Raw genomic sequence first — 14,294 nt, forward strand, 5'->3', positions numbered from 1 at the left:
GAATAAAGGTGTCAGTTTTTGTGCCAGTTAAAAGGGTGAAACCTATTACTATATCTTGTTACTGGCAAAGGAGGTCTCATAATGGTAGGCGTGTCTCCACGTGTCCTGCTGTCCTGGCACCTCCAACACCGGGAGCTCGCTCTAGAGTTGATGGTGAATTGAATCTGTTCACGGGATTGACTGTGGATTCGTGAGACCGTAAGAGAAGCCTTCGCAGTAGAAGCTCAAGGCTGGTGATAATGCGGAACAGCAGGACACGTAGAATTACTTTTTCCAACTTCCTTGGTGGTCTGATGGTTAAAATTCGACGCTCTCAGTGCTGCAACACGGGTGCGATTCCAGGTCAGGGAACGAGGCTCTTGGTGTTTTTTTCAAAGCAGTTAAACTTTTGCGTAAAAAAACCTTTCATTATTATAAAAACGAGTGTTCCCTGACCGGGAATCGAACCCGGGCCGCGGCGGTGAGAGCGCCGAATCCTAACCACTAGACCACCAGGGAAGCTGGTTGACGTGTCTCCACGTGTCCTGATGTCCTGGCACCTCCAACACCGGGAGCTCGCTTGAGAGTTGATGGTGCTTTGGAATCTGTTCACGGGATTGACTGTGGAATCGTGAGACCGTAAGAGATGGCGACTGCCTGGGGAAGCCTTCGTTCAGCAGTAAAGGATCAAGCCTAGTGATGATGTGGAACAGCAGGACACGTGGAGGCATATCCTTCAATTTCCCTGGTGGTCTCGTGGTGAAAAATCGACGCTTTCAGCGCCGTGGGACGGGTTCGGTTTTTGGTCAGGGAATGAGGCTCTTGGTGTCTTTTTTACAGGAGTTACACCTTTGCGTCAATGAAAATTTAACTTTTTTATTATTTCAAAAAAGTGTTCCCTGAACGGGACTCGAATCGACCCCGGGCAGCGGCGGTGAGAGCACCGATTCCCAACCACGAGACCACCAGAAAAGCTGGTTGACCTGAACTCTTGGTTTTTTCGGTAAAGTGACGTAGGTAAAATAAAATAATTAAAATAATTGAAAACAACTATTTTATTTTACCTACGTGACTTTACCGAAAAAACGAAAGAGTATGAATCCTTGCAGTAACGAAAGCTTCAAATCTAGAATTGGTTGACGTGTAGTAATAGGTTTTACCCTTTTAACTGGCCAAAAACTGACACCTTTATTCAAGGCATCATGTTTGCAATAACCACAACACAAGCAGTCAAAATGCAAACAAAAGAGACAACTCTAATAATAATATGCACTGTCCTTGAATTGCATTGGTCCACACCCGAGACGGCTTTTCTTAGAGCCTAGTCTCCACTGGTGTTGGACCTTTTGGCGTCTTCTGGTCCAACACAAGTGGAGACAGTGCATATTATTATCAGAGTTGTCTCTTTTGTTTGCATTTTGACTGCTTGTGTTGTGGTTATTGCAAACATTATGCCTTGAATAAAGGTGTCAGTTTTGTGCCAGTTAAAAGGGTGAAACCTATTACTATATCTTGTTACTGGCAAAAGAGGTCTCATAATGGTTGGCGTGTCTCCACGTGTCCTGCTGTCCTGGCACCTCCAACACCGGGAGCTCGCTCTAGAGTTGATGGTGAATTGAATCTGTTCACGGGATTGACTGTGGATTCGTGAGACCGTAAGAGATGGCGACGGCCTGGGGAAGCCTTCGTTCAGCAGTAGAAGCTCAAGGCTAGTGAAGATGCGGGACAGCAGGACACGTGGAAGTACTTTTTCCAACTGTCTTGGTGGTCTGAAGGTGAAAATTCGACGCTCTCAGTGCTGCAACACGGATGCGATTCCAGGTCAGGGAACGAGGCTCTTGGTGTTTTTTTCCAAGCAGTTAAATTTTTTTGCAAAAAAAACTTCCATAATTATAAAAATGAGTGTTCCCTGACCGGGAATCGAACCCGGGCCGCGGCGGTGAGAGCGCCGAATCCTAACCACTAGACCACCAGGGAAGCTGGTTGACGTGTCTCCACGTGTCCTGATGTCCTGCCACCTCCAACACCGGGAGCTCGCTCGAGAGTTGATGGTGCTTTGGAATCTGTTCACGGGATTGACTGTGGAATCGTGAGACCGTAAGAGATGGCGACTGCCTGGGGAAGCCTTCGTTCAGCAGTAAAGGATAAAGCCTTTTGATGATGTGGAACAGCAGGACACGTCGAGGTATTTACGTCAATTTCCCTGGTAGTCTCGTGGTGAAGAATCGACGCTTTCAGCGCCGTGGCACGGGTTCGGTTTTTGGTCAGGGAATGAGGATCTTGGAGTCTTTTTTTAAAGCAGTTACAACTTTGCGTCAATAAAAATGTAACTTTTTTAAATTATTTTAAAAAAGTGTTCCCTGAACGGGAATCAAATCGACCCCGGGCAGCGGTGGTGAGAGCACCGAATCCCAACCACGAGACCACCAGGGAAGCTGGTTGACCTGAACTCTTTGGTTTTTTCGGTAAAGTCACGTAGGTAAAATAAAATAATAAAATAAATGAAAAAAACATTTTATTTTACCTACGTGACTTTACCGAAAAAAACAAAGAGTATGAATCCTTGCAGTAACGAAAGCTTCAAATCTAGAATTGTTTGACTTGTAGTAATAGGTTTTACCCTTAAAACTGGCACAAAAACTGACACCTTTATTCAAGGCATCATGTTTGCAATAACCACAACACAAGCAGTCAAAATGCAAACAAAAGATACAACTCTGATATTAATATGCACTGTTCATGAATTTGATTGGTCCACACCTGAGACGGCTTTTCTTAGAGCCTAGTCTCCACTGGTGTTGGACCTTTTGGCGTCTACTGGTCCAACACCAGTGGAGACTAGGCTCTAAGAAAAGCCGTCACCGGTGTGGACCAATCAAATTCAAGGACAATGCATATTATTATCAGAGTTGTCTCTTTTGTTTGCATTTTGACTGCTTGTATTGTGGTTATTGCAAACATGATGCCTTGAATAAAGGTGTCAGTTTTTGTGCCAGTTAAAAGGGTGAAACCTATTACTATATCTTGTTACTGGCAAAGGAGGTCTCATAATGGTAGGCGTGTCTCCACGTGTCCTGCTGTCCTGGCACCTCCAACACCGAGAGCTCGCTCTAGAGTTGATGGTGAATTGAATCTGTTCACGGGATTGACTGTGGATTCGTGAGACCGTAAGAGAAGCCTTCGCAGTAGAAGCTCAAGGCTGGTGATGATGCGGAACAGCAGGACACGTAGAAGTACTTTTTCCAACTTCCTTGGTGGTCTGATGGTTAAAATTCGACGCTCTCAGTGCTGCAACACGGGTGCGATTCCAGGTCAGGGAACGAGGCTCTTGGTGTTTTTTTCAAAGCAGTTAAACTTTTGCGTAAAAAAACCTTTCATTATTATAAAAATGAGGGTTCCCTGATCGGGAATCGAACCCGGGCCGCGGCGGTGAAAGCGCCGAATCCTAACCACTAGACCACCAGGGAAGCTGGTTGACGTGTCTCCACGTGTCCTGATGTCCTGGCACCTCCAACACCGGGAGCTCGCTTGAGAGTTGATGGTGCTTTGGAATCTGTTCACGGGATTGACTGTGGAATCGTGAGACCGTAAGAGATGGCGACTGCCTGGGGAAGCCTTCGTTCAGCAGTAAAGGATCAAGCCTGGTGATGATGTGGAACAGCAGGACACGTGGAGGCATATCCTTCAATTTCCCTGGTGGTCTCGTGGTGAAAAATCGACGCTTTCAGCGCCGTGGGACGGGTTCGGTTTTTGGTCAGGGAATGAGGCTCTTGGTGTCTTTTTTACAGTAGTTACACCTTTGCATCAATGAAAATGTAACTTTTTTATTATTTCAAAAAAGTGTTCCCTGAACGGGACTCGAATCGACCCCGGGCAGCGGCGGTGAGAGCACCGATTCCCAACCACGAGACCACCAGGGAAGCTGGTTGACCTGAACTCTTGGTTTTTTCGGTAAAGTGACGTAGGTAAAATAAAATAATTAAAATAATTGAAAACAACTATTTTATTTTACCTACGTGACTTTACCGAAAATACGAAAGAGTATGAATCCTTGCAGTAACGAAAGCTTCAAATCTAGAATTGGTTGACGTGTAGTAATAGGTTTTATCCTTTTAACTGGCCAAAAACTGACACCTTTATTCAAGGCATCATGTTTGCAATAACCACAACACAAGCAGTCAAAATGCAAACAAAAGAGACAACTCTAATAATAATATGCACTGTCCTTGAATTTCATTGGTCCACACCCGAGACGGCTTTTCTTAGAGCCTAGTCTCCACTGGTGTTGGACCTTTTGGCGTCTTCTGGTCCAACACAAGTGGAGACAGTGCATATTATTATCAGAGTTGTCTCTTTTGTTTGCATTTTGACTGCTTGTGTTGTGGTTATTGCAAACATTATGCCTTGAATAAAGGTGTCAGTTTTGTGCCAGTTAAAAGGGTGAAACCTATTACTATATCTTGTTACTGGCAAAGGAGGTCTCATAATGGTTGGCGTGTCTCCACGTGTCCTGCTGTCCTGGCACCTCCAACACCGGGAGCTCGCTCTAGAGTTGATGGTGAATTGAATCTGTTCACGGGATTGACTGTGGATTCGTGAGACCGTAAGAGATGGCGACGGCCTGGGGAAGCCTTCGTTCAGCAGTAGAAGCTCAAGGCTAGTGAAGATGCGGGACAGCAGGACACGTGGAAGTACTTTTTCCAACTGTCTTGGTGGTCTGAAGGTGAAAATTCGACGCTCTCAGTGCTGCAACACGGATGCGATTCCAGGTCAGGGAACGAGGCTCTTGGTGTTTTTTTCAAAGCAGTTAAACTTTTTTGCAAAAAAAACTTCCATAATTATAAAAACGAGTGTTCCCTGACCGGGAATCGAACCCGGGCCGCGGCGGTGAGAGCGCCGAATCCTAACCACTAGACCACCAGGGAAGCTGGTTGACGTGTCTCCACGTGTCCTGATGTCCTGCCACCTCCAACACCGGGAGCTCGCTCGAGAGTTGATGGTGCTTTGGAATCTGTTCACGGGATTGACTGTGGAATCGTGAGACCGTAAGAGATGGCGACTGCCTGGGGAAGCCTTCGTTCAGCAGTAAAGGATAAAGCCTTTTGATGATGTGGAACAGCAGGACACGTCGAGGTATTTACGTCAATTTCCCTGGTAGTCTCGTGGTGAAGAATCGACGCTTTCAGCGCCGTGGCACGGGTTCGGTTTTTGGTCAGGGAATGAGGATCTTGGAGTCTTTTTTTAAAGCAGTTACAACTTTGCGTCAATAAAAATGTAACTTTTTAAAATTATTTTAAAAAAGTGTTCCCTGAACGGGAATCAAATCGACCCCGGGCAGCGGTGGTGAGAGCACCGAATCCCAACCACGAGACCACCAGGGAAGCTGGTTGACCTGAACTCTTTGGTTTTTTCGGTAAAGTCACGTAGGTAAAATAAAATAATAAAATAAATGAAAAAACATTTTATTTTACCTACGTGACTTTACCGAAAAAAACAAAGAGTATGAATCCTTGCAGTAACGAAAGCTTCAAATCTAGAATTGTTTGACTTGTAGTAATAGGTTTTACCCTTAAAACTGGCACAAAAACTGACACCTTTATTCAAGGCATCATGTTTGCAATAACCACAACACAAGCAGTCAAAATGCAAACAAAAGATACAACTCTGATATTAATATGCACTGTCCATGAATTTGATTGGTCCACACCTGAGACGGCTTTTCTTAGAGCCTAGTCTCCACTGGTGTTGGACCTTTTGGCGTCTACTGGTCCAACACCAGTGGAGACTAGGCTCTAAGAAAAGCCGTCACCGGTGTGGACCAATCAAATTCAAGGACAATGCATATTATTATCAGAGTTGTCTCTTTTGTTTGCATTTTGACTGCTTGTATTGTGGTTATTGCAAACATGATGCCTTGAATAAAGGTGTCAGTTTTTGTGCCAGTTAAAAGGGTGAAACCTATTACTATATCTTGTTACTGGCAAAGGAGGTCTCATAATGGTAGGCGTGTCTCCACGTGTCCTGCTGTCCTGGCACCTCCAACACCGAGAGCTCGCTCTAGAGTTGATGGTGAATTGAATCTGTTCACGGGATTGACTGTGGATTCGTGAGACCGTAAGAGAAGCCTTCGCAGTAGAAGCTCAAGGCTGGTGATGATGCGGAACAGCAGGACACGTAGAAGTACTTTTTCCAACTTCCTTGGTGGTCTGATGGTTAAAATTCGACGCTCTCAGTGCTGCAACACGGGTGCGATTCCAGGTCAGGGAACGAGGCTCTTGGTGTTTTTTTTCAAAGCAGTTAAACTTTTGCGTAAAAAAACCTTTCATTATTATAAAAACGAGGGTTCCCTGATCGGGAATCGAACCCGGGCCGCGGCGGTGAAAGCGCCGAATCCTAACCACTAGACCACCAGGGAAGCTGGTTGACGTGTCTCCACGTGTCCTGATGTCCTGGCACCTCCAACACCGGGAGCTCGCTTGAGAGTTGATGGTGCTTTGGAATCTGTTCACGGGATTGACTGTGGAATCGTGAGACCGTAAGAGATGGCGACTGCCTGGGGAAGCCTTCGTTCAGCAGTAAAGGATCAAGCCTGGTGATGATGTGGAACAGCAGGACACGTGGAGGCATATCCTTCAATTTCCCTGGTGGTCTCGTGGTGAAAAATCGACGCTTTCAGCGCCGTGGGACGGGTTCGGTTTTTGGTCAGGGAATGAGGCTCTTGGTGTCTTTTTTACAGTAGTTACACCTTTGCATCAATGAAAATGTAACTTTTTTATTATTTCAAAAAAGTGTTCCCTGAACGGGACTCGAATCGACCCCGGGCAGCGGCGGTGAGAGCACCGATTCCCAACCACGAGACCACCAGGGAAGCTGGTTGACCTGAACTCTTGGTTTTTTCGGTAAAGTGACGTAGGTAAAATAAAATAATTAATATAATTGAAAACAACTATTTTATTTTACCTACGTGACTTTACCGAAAATACGAAAGAGTATGAATCCTTGCAGTAACGAAAGCTTCAAATCTAGAATTGGTTGACGTGTAGTAATAGGTTTTATCCTTTTAACTGGCCAAAAACTGACACCTTTATTCAAGGCATCATGTTTGCAATAACCACAACACAAGCAGTCAAAATGCAAACAAAAGAGACAACTCTAATAATAATATGCACTGTCCTTGAATTTCATTGGTCCACACCCGAGACGGCTTTTCTTAGAGCCTAGTCTCCACTGGTGTTGGACCTTTTGGCGTCTTCTGGTCCAACACAAGTGGAGACAGTGCATATTATTATCAGAGTTGTCTCTTTTGTTTGCATTTTGACTGCTTGTGTTGTGGTTATTGCAAACATTATGCCTTGAATAAAGGTGTCAGTTTTGTGCCAGTTAAAAGGGTGAAACCTATTACTATATCTTGTTACTGGCAAAGGAGGTCTCATAATGGTTGGCGTGTCTCCACGTGTCCTGCTGTCCTGGCACCTCCAACACCGGGAGCTCGCTCTAGAGTTGATGGTGAATTGAATCTGTTCACGGGATTGACTGTGGATTCGTGAGACCGTAAGAGATGGCGACGGCCTGGGGAAGCCTTCGTTCAGCAGTAGAAGCTCAAGGCTAGTGAAGATGCGGGACAGCAGGACACGTGGAAGTACTTTTTCCAACTGTCTTGGTGGTCTGAAGGTGAAAATTCGACGCTCTCAGTGCTGCAACACGGATGCGATTCCAGGTCAGGGAACGAGGCTCTTGGTGTTTTTTTCAAAGCAGTTAAACTTTTTTGCAAAAAAACGTCCATAATTATAAAAACGAGTGTTCCCTGACCGGGAATCGAACCCGGGCCGCGGCGGTGAGAGCGCCGAATCCTAACCACTAGACCACCAGGGAAGCTGGTTGACGTGTCTCCACGTGTCCTGATGTCCTGCCACCTCCAACACCGGGAGCTCGCTCGAGAGTTGATGGTGCTTTGGAATCTGTTCACGGGATTGACTGTGGAATCGTGAGACCGTAAGAGATGGCGACTGCCTGGGGAAGCCTTCGTTCAGCAGTAAAGGATAAAGCCTTTTGATGATGTGGAACAGCAGGACACGTCGAGGTATTTACGTCAATTTCCCTGGTAGTCTCGTGGTGAAGAATCGACGCTTTCAGCGCCGTGGCACGGGTTCGGTTTTTGGTCAGGGAATGAGGATCTTGGAGTCTTTTTTTAAAGCAGTTACAACTTTGCGTCAATAAAAATGTAACTTTTTAAAATTATTTTAAAAAAGTGTTCCCTGAACGGGAATCAAATCGACCCCGGGCAGCGGTGGTGAGAGCACCGAATCCCAACCACGAGACCACCAGGGAAGCTGGTTGACCTGAACTCTTTGGTTTTTTCGGTAAAGTCACGTAGGTAAAATAAAATAATAAAATAAATGAAAAAAACATTTTATTTTACCTACGTGACTTTACCGAAAAAAACAAAGAGTATGAATCCTTGCAGTAACGAAAGCTTCAAATCTAGAATTGTTTGACTTGTAGTAATAGGTTTTACCCTTAAAACTGGCACAAAAACTGACACCTTTATTCAAGGCATCATGTTTGCAATAACCACAACACAAGCAGTCAAAATGCAAACAAAAGATACAACTCTGATATTAATATGCACTGTCCATGAATTTGATTGGTCCACACCTGAGACGGCTTTTCTTAGAGCCTAGTCTCCACTGGTGTTGGACCTTTTGGCGTCTACTGGTCCAACACCAGTGGAGACTAGGCTCTAAGAAAAGCCGTCACCGGTGTGGACCAATCAAATTCAAGGACAATGCATATTATTATCAGAGTTGTCTCTTTTGTTTGCATTTTGACTGCTTGTATTGTGGTTATTGCAAACATGATGCCTTGAATAAAGGTGTCAGTTTTTGTGCCAGTTAAAAGGGTGAAACCTATTACTATATCTTGTTACTGGCAAAGGAGGTCTCATAATGGTAGGCGTGTCTCCACGTGTCCTGCTGTCCTGGCACCTCCAACACCGAGAGCTCGCTCTAGAGTTGATGGTGAATTGAATCTGTTCACGGGATTGACTGTGGATTCGTGAGACCGTAAGAGAAGCCTTCGCAGTAGAAGCTCAAGGCTGGTGATGATGCGGAACAGCAGGACACGTAGAAGTACTTTTTCCAACTTCCTTGGTGGTCTGATGGTTAAAATTCGACGCTCTCAGTGCTGCAACACGGGTGCGATTCCAGGTCAGGGAACGAGGCTCTTGGTGTTTTTTTCAAAGCAGTTAAACTTTTGCGTAAAAAAACCTTTCATTATTATAAAAACGAGGGTTCCCTGATCGGGAATCGAACCCGGGCCGCAGCGGTGAAAGCGCCGAATCCTAACCACTAGACCACCAGGGAAGCTGGTTGACGTGTCTCCACGTGTCCTGATGTCCTGGCACCTCCAACACCGGGAGCTCGCTTGAGAGTTGATGGTGCTTTGGAATCTGTTCACGGGATTGACTGTGGAATCGTGAGACCGTAAGAGATGGCGACTGCCTGGGGAAGCCTTCGTTCAGCAGTAAAGGATCAAGCCTGGTGATGATGTGGAACAGCAGGACACGTGGAGGCATATCCTTCAATTTCCCTGGTGGTCTCGTGGTGAAAAATCGACGCTTTCAGCGCCGTGGGACGGGTTCGGTTTTTGGTCAGGGAATGAGGCTCTTGGTGTCTTTTTTACAGTAGTTACACCTTTGCATCAATGAAAATGTAACTTTTTTATTATTTCAAAAAAGTGTTCCCTGAACGGGACTCGAATCGACCCCGGGCAGCGGCGGTGAGAGCACCGATTCCCAACCACGAGACCACCAGGGAAGCTGGTTGACCTGAACTCTTGGTTTTTTCGGTAAAGTGACGTAGGTAAAATAAAATAATTAAAATAATTGAAAACAACTATTTTATTTTACCTACGTGACTTTACCGAAAATACGAAAGAGTATGAATCCTTGCAGTAACGAAAGCTTCAAATCTAGAATTGGTTGACGTGTAGTAATAGGTTTTATCCTTTTAACTGGCCAAAAACTGACACCTTTATTCAAGGCATCATGTTTGCAATAACCACAACACAAGCAGTCAAAATGCAAACAAAAGAGACAACTCTAATAATAATATGCACTGTCCTTGAATTTCATTGGTCCACACCCGAGACGGCTTTTCTTAGAGCCTAGTCTCCACTGGTGTTGGACCTTTTGGCGTCTTCTGGTCCAACACAAGTGGAGACAGTGCATATTATTATCAGAGTTGTCTCTTTTGTTTGCATTTTGACTGCTTGTGTTGTGGTTATTGCAAACATTATGCCTTGAATAAAGGTGTCAGTTTTGTGCCAGTTAAAAGGGTGAAACCTATTACTATATCTTGTTACTGGCAAAGGAGGTCTCATAATGGTTGGCGTGTCTCCACGTGTCCTGCTGTCCTGGCACCTCCAACACCGGGAGCTCGCTCTAGAGTTGATGGTGAATTGAATCTGTTCACGGGATTGACTGTGGATTCGTGAGACCGTAAGAGATGGCGACGGCCTGGGGAAGCCTTCGTTCAGCAGTAGAAGCTCAAGGCTAGTGAAGATGCGGGACAGCAGGACACGTGGAAGTACTTTTTCCAACTGTCTTGGTGGTCTGAAGGTGAAAATTCGACGCTCTCAGTGCTGCAACACGGATGCGATTCCAGGTCAGGGAACGAGGCTCTTGGTGTTTTTTTCAAAGCAGTTAAACTTTTTTGCAAAAAAAACTTCCATAATTATAAAAACGAGTGTTCCCTGACCGGGAATCGAACCCGGGCCGCGGCGGTGAGAGCGCCGAATCCTAACCACTAGACCACCAGGGAAGCTGGTTGACGTGTCTCCACGTGTCCTGATGTCCTGGCACCTCCAACACCGGGAGCTCGCTTGAGAGTTGATGGTGCTTTGGAATCTGTTCACGGGATTGACTGTGGAATCGTGAGACCGTAAGAGATGGCGACTGCCTGGGGAAGCCTTCGTTCAGCAGTAAAGGATCAAGCCTGGTGATGATGTGGAACAGCAGGACACGTGGAGGCATATCCTTCAATTTCCCTGGTGGTCTCGTGGTGAAAAATCGACGCTTTCAGCGCCGTGGGACGGGTTCGGTTTTTGGTCAGGGAATGAGGCTCTTGGTGTCTTTTTTACAGTAGTTACACCTTTGCATCAATGAAAATGTAACTTTTTTATTATTTCAAAAAAGTGTTCCCTGAACGGGACTCGAATCGACCCCGGGCAGCGGCGGTGAGAGCACCGATTCCCAACCACGAGACCACCAGGGAAGCTGGTTGACCTGAACTCTTGGTTTTTTCGGTAAAGTGACGTAGGTAAAATAAAATAATTAAAATAATTGAAAACAACTATTTTATTTTACCTACGTGACTTTACCGAAAATACGAAAGAGTATGAATCCTTGCAGTAACGAAAGCTTCAAATCTAGAATTGGTTGACGTGTAGTAATAGGTTTTATCCTTTTAACTGGCCAAAAACTGACACCTTTATTCAAGGCATCATGTTTGCAATAACCACAACACAAGCAGTCAAAATGCAAACAAAAGAGACAACTCTAATAATAATATGCACTGTCCTTGAATTTCATTGGTCCACACCCGAGACGGCTTTTCTTAGAGCCTAGTCTCCACTGGTGTTGGACCTTTTGGCGTCTTCTGGTCCAACACAAGTGGAGACAGTGCATATTATTATCAGAGTTGTCTCTTTTGTTTGCATTTTGACTGCTTGTGTTGTGGTTATTGCAAACATTATGCCTTGAATAAAGGTGTCAGTTTTGTGCCAGTTAAAAGGGTGAAACCTATTACTATATCTTGTTACTGGCAAAGGAGGTCTCATAATGGTTGGCGTGTCTCCACGTGTCCTGCTGTCCTGGCACCTCCAACACCGGGAGCTCGCTCTAGAGTTGATGGTGAATTGAATCTGTTCACGGGATTGACTGTGGATTCGTGAGACCGTAAGAGATGGCGACGGCCTGGGGAAGCCTTCGTTCAGCAGTAGAAGCTCAAGGCTAGTGAAGATGCGGGACAGCAGGACACGTGGAAGTACTTTTTCCAACTGTCTTGGTGGTCTGAAGGTGAAAATTCGACGCTCTCAGTGCTGCAACACGGATGCGATTCCAGGTCAGGGAACGAGGCTCTTGGTGTTTTTTTTAAAGCAGTTAAACTTTTTTGCAAAAAAAACTTCCATAATTATAAAAACGAGTGTTCCCTGACCGGGAATCGAACCCGGGCCGCGGCGGTGAGAGCGCCGAATCCTAACCACTAGACCACCAGGGAAGCTGGTTGACGTGTCTCCACGTGTCCTGATGTCCTGCCACCTCCAACACCGGGAGCTCGCTCGAGAGTTGATGGTGCTTTGGAATCTGTTCACGGGATTGACTGTGGAATCGTGAGACCGTAAGAGATGGCGACTGCCTGGGGAAGCCTTCGTTCAGCAGTAAAGGATAAAGCCTTTTGATGATGTGGAACAGCAGGACACGTCGAGGTATTTACGTCAATTTCCCTGGTAGTCTCGTGGTGAAGAATCGACGCTTTCAGCGCCGTGGCACGGGTTCGGTTTTTGGTCAGGGAATGAGGATCTTGGAGTCTTTTTTTAAAGCAGTTACAACTTTGCGTCAATAAAAATTTAACTTTTTAAAATTATTTTAAAAAAGTGTTCCCTGAACGGGAATCAAATCGACCCCGGGCAGCGGTGGTGAGAGCACCGAATCCCAACCACGAGACCACCAGGGAAGCTGGTTGACCTGAACTCTTTGGTTTTTTCGGTAAAGTCACGTAGGTAAAATAAAATAATAAAATAAATGAAAAAACATTTTATTTTACCTACGTGACTTTACCGAAAAAAACAAAGAGTATGAATCCTTGCAGTAACGAAAGCTTCAAATCTAGAATTGTTTGACTTGTAGTAATAGGTTTTACCCTTAAAACTGGCACAAAAACTGACACCTTTATTCAAGGCATCATGTTTGCAATAACCACAACACAAGCAGTCAAAATGCAAACAAAAGATACAACTCTGATATTAATATGCACTGTCCATGAATTTGATTGGTCCACACCTGAGACGGCTTTTCTTAGAGCCTAGTCTCCACTGGTGTTGGACCTTTTGGCGTCTACTGGTCCAACACCAGTGGAGACTAGGCTCTAAGAAAAGCCGTCACCGGTGTGGACCAATCAAATTCAAGGACAATGCATATTATTATCAGAGTTGTCTCTTTTGTTTGCATTTTGACTGCTTGTATTGTGGTTATTGCAAACATGATGCCTTGAATAAAGGTGTCAGTTTTTGTGCCAGTTAAAAGGGTGAAACCTATTACTATATCTTGTTACTGGCAAAGGAGGTCTCATAATGGTAGGCGTGTCTCCACGTGTCCTGCTGTCCTGGCACCTCCAACACCGAGAGCTCGCTCTAGAGTTGATGGTGAATTGAATCTGTTCACGGGATTGACTGTGGATTCGTGAGACCGTAAGAGAAGCCTTCGCAGTAGAAGCTCAAGGCTGGTGATGATGCGGAACAGCAGGACACGTAGAAGTACTTTTTCCAACTTCCTTGGTGGTCTGATGGTTAAAATTCGACGCTCTCAGTGCTGCAACACGGGTGCGATTCCAGGTCAGGGAACGAGGCTCTTGGTGTTTTTTTCAAAGCAGTTAAACTTTTGCGTAAAAAAACCTTTCATTATTATAAAAATGAGGGTTCCCTGATCGGGAATCGAACCCGGGCCGCGGCGGTGAAAGCGCCGAATCCTAACCACTAGACCACCAGGGAAGCTGGTTGACGTGTCTCCACGTGTCCTGATGTCCTGGCACCTCCAACACCGGGAGCTCGCTTGAGAGTTGATGGTGCTTTGGAATCTGTTCACGGGATTGACTGTGGAATCGTGAGACCGTAAGAGATGGCGACTGCCTGGGGAAGCCTTCGTTCAGCAGTAAAGGATCAAGCCTGGTGATGATGTGGAACAGCAGGACACGTGGAGGCATATCCTTCAATTTCCCTGGTGGTCTCGTGGTGAAAAATCGACGCTTTCAGCGCCGTGGGACGGGTTCGGTTTTTGGTCAGGGAATGAGGCTCTTGGTGTCTTTTTTACAGTAGTTACACCTTTGCATCAATGAAAATGTAACTTTTTTATTATTTCAAAAAAGTGTTCCCTGAACGGGACTCGAATCGACCCCGGGCAGCGGCGGTGAGAGCACCGATTCCCAACCACGAGACCACCAGGGAAGCTGGTTGACCTGAACTCTTGGTTTTTTCGGTAAAGTGACGTAGGTAAAATAAAATAATTAAAATAATTGAAAACAACTATTTTATTTTACCTA

At 45.5% G+C, this 14,294-nt stretch overlaps 10 non-coding genes across 10 annotated transcripts; all 10 read right to left on the reverse strand.

Moving 5' to 3' along the window:
- Positions 1 to 426: 426 nt before the first annotated feature.
- On the reverse strand, positions 427 to 498 carry TRNAE-CUC (transfer RNA glutamic acid (anticodon CUC)). Its single transcript has one exon. It is a non-coding gene; the product is annotated as a tRNA-Glu (tRNA).
- Positions 499 to 1,884: 1,386 nt separating this feature from the next.
- On the reverse strand, positions 1,885 to 1,956 carry TRNAE-CUC (transfer RNA glutamic acid (anticodon CUC)). Its single transcript has one exon. It is a non-coding gene; the product is annotated as a tRNA-Glu (tRNA).
- Positions 1,957 to 3,374: 1,418 nt separating this feature from the next.
- On the reverse strand, positions 3,375 to 3,446 carry TRNAE-CUC (transfer RNA glutamic acid (anticodon CUC)). Its single transcript has one exon. It is a non-coding gene; the product is annotated as a tRNA-Glu (tRNA).
- Positions 3,447 to 4,832: 1,386 nt separating this feature from the next.
- On the reverse strand, positions 4,833 to 4,904 carry TRNAE-CUC (transfer RNA glutamic acid (anticodon CUC)). Its single transcript has one exon. It is a non-coding gene; the product is annotated as a tRNA-Glu (tRNA).
- A 1,418-nt stretch (positions 4,905 to 6,322) lies between these two features.
- On the reverse strand, positions 6,323 to 6,394 carry TRNAE-CUC (transfer RNA glutamic acid (anticodon CUC)). Its single transcript has one exon. It is a non-coding gene; the product is annotated as a tRNA-Glu (tRNA).
- A 1,385-nt stretch (positions 6,395 to 7,779) lies between these two features.
- Positions 7,780 to 7,851, reverse strand: TRNAE-CUC (transfer RNA glutamic acid (anticodon CUC)). The gene has a single exon. It is a non-coding gene; the product is annotated as a tRNA-Glu (tRNA).
- Positions 7,852 to 9,269: 1,418 nt separating this feature from the next.
- Positions 9,270 to 9,341, reverse strand: TRNAE-UUC (transfer RNA glutamic acid (anticodon UUC)). The gene has a single exon. It is a non-coding gene; the product is annotated as a tRNA-Glu (tRNA).
- A 1,386-nt stretch (positions 9,342 to 10,727) lies between these two features.
- TRNAE-CUC (transfer RNA glutamic acid (anticodon CUC)) lies at positions 10,728 to 10,799 on the reverse strand. Its single transcript has one exon. It is a non-coding gene; the product is annotated as a tRNA-Glu (tRNA).
- A 1,386-nt stretch (positions 10,800 to 12,185) lies between these two features.
- Positions 12,186 to 12,257, reverse strand: TRNAE-CUC (transfer RNA glutamic acid (anticodon CUC)). Its single transcript has one exon. It is a non-coding gene; the product is annotated as a tRNA-Glu (tRNA).
- Positions 12,258 to 13,674: 1,417 nt separating this feature from the next.
- On the reverse strand, positions 13,675 to 13,746 carry TRNAE-UUC (transfer RNA glutamic acid (anticodon UUC)). Its single transcript has one exon. It is a non-coding gene; the product is annotated as a tRNA-Glu (tRNA).
- Positions 13,747 to 14,294: the final 548 nt, after the last annotated feature.

This window comes from Petromyzon marinus, chromosome 15, assembly GCF_048934315.1.
Source record: "Petromyzon marinus isolate PM22_M1 ecotype Great Lakes invasive population chromosome 15, UKy_Petmar_22M1.pri1.0, whole genome shotgun sequence".
NCBI lineage: Eukaryota > Metazoa > Chordata > Hyperoartia > Petromyzontiformes > Petromyzontidae > Petromyzon > Petromyzon marinus.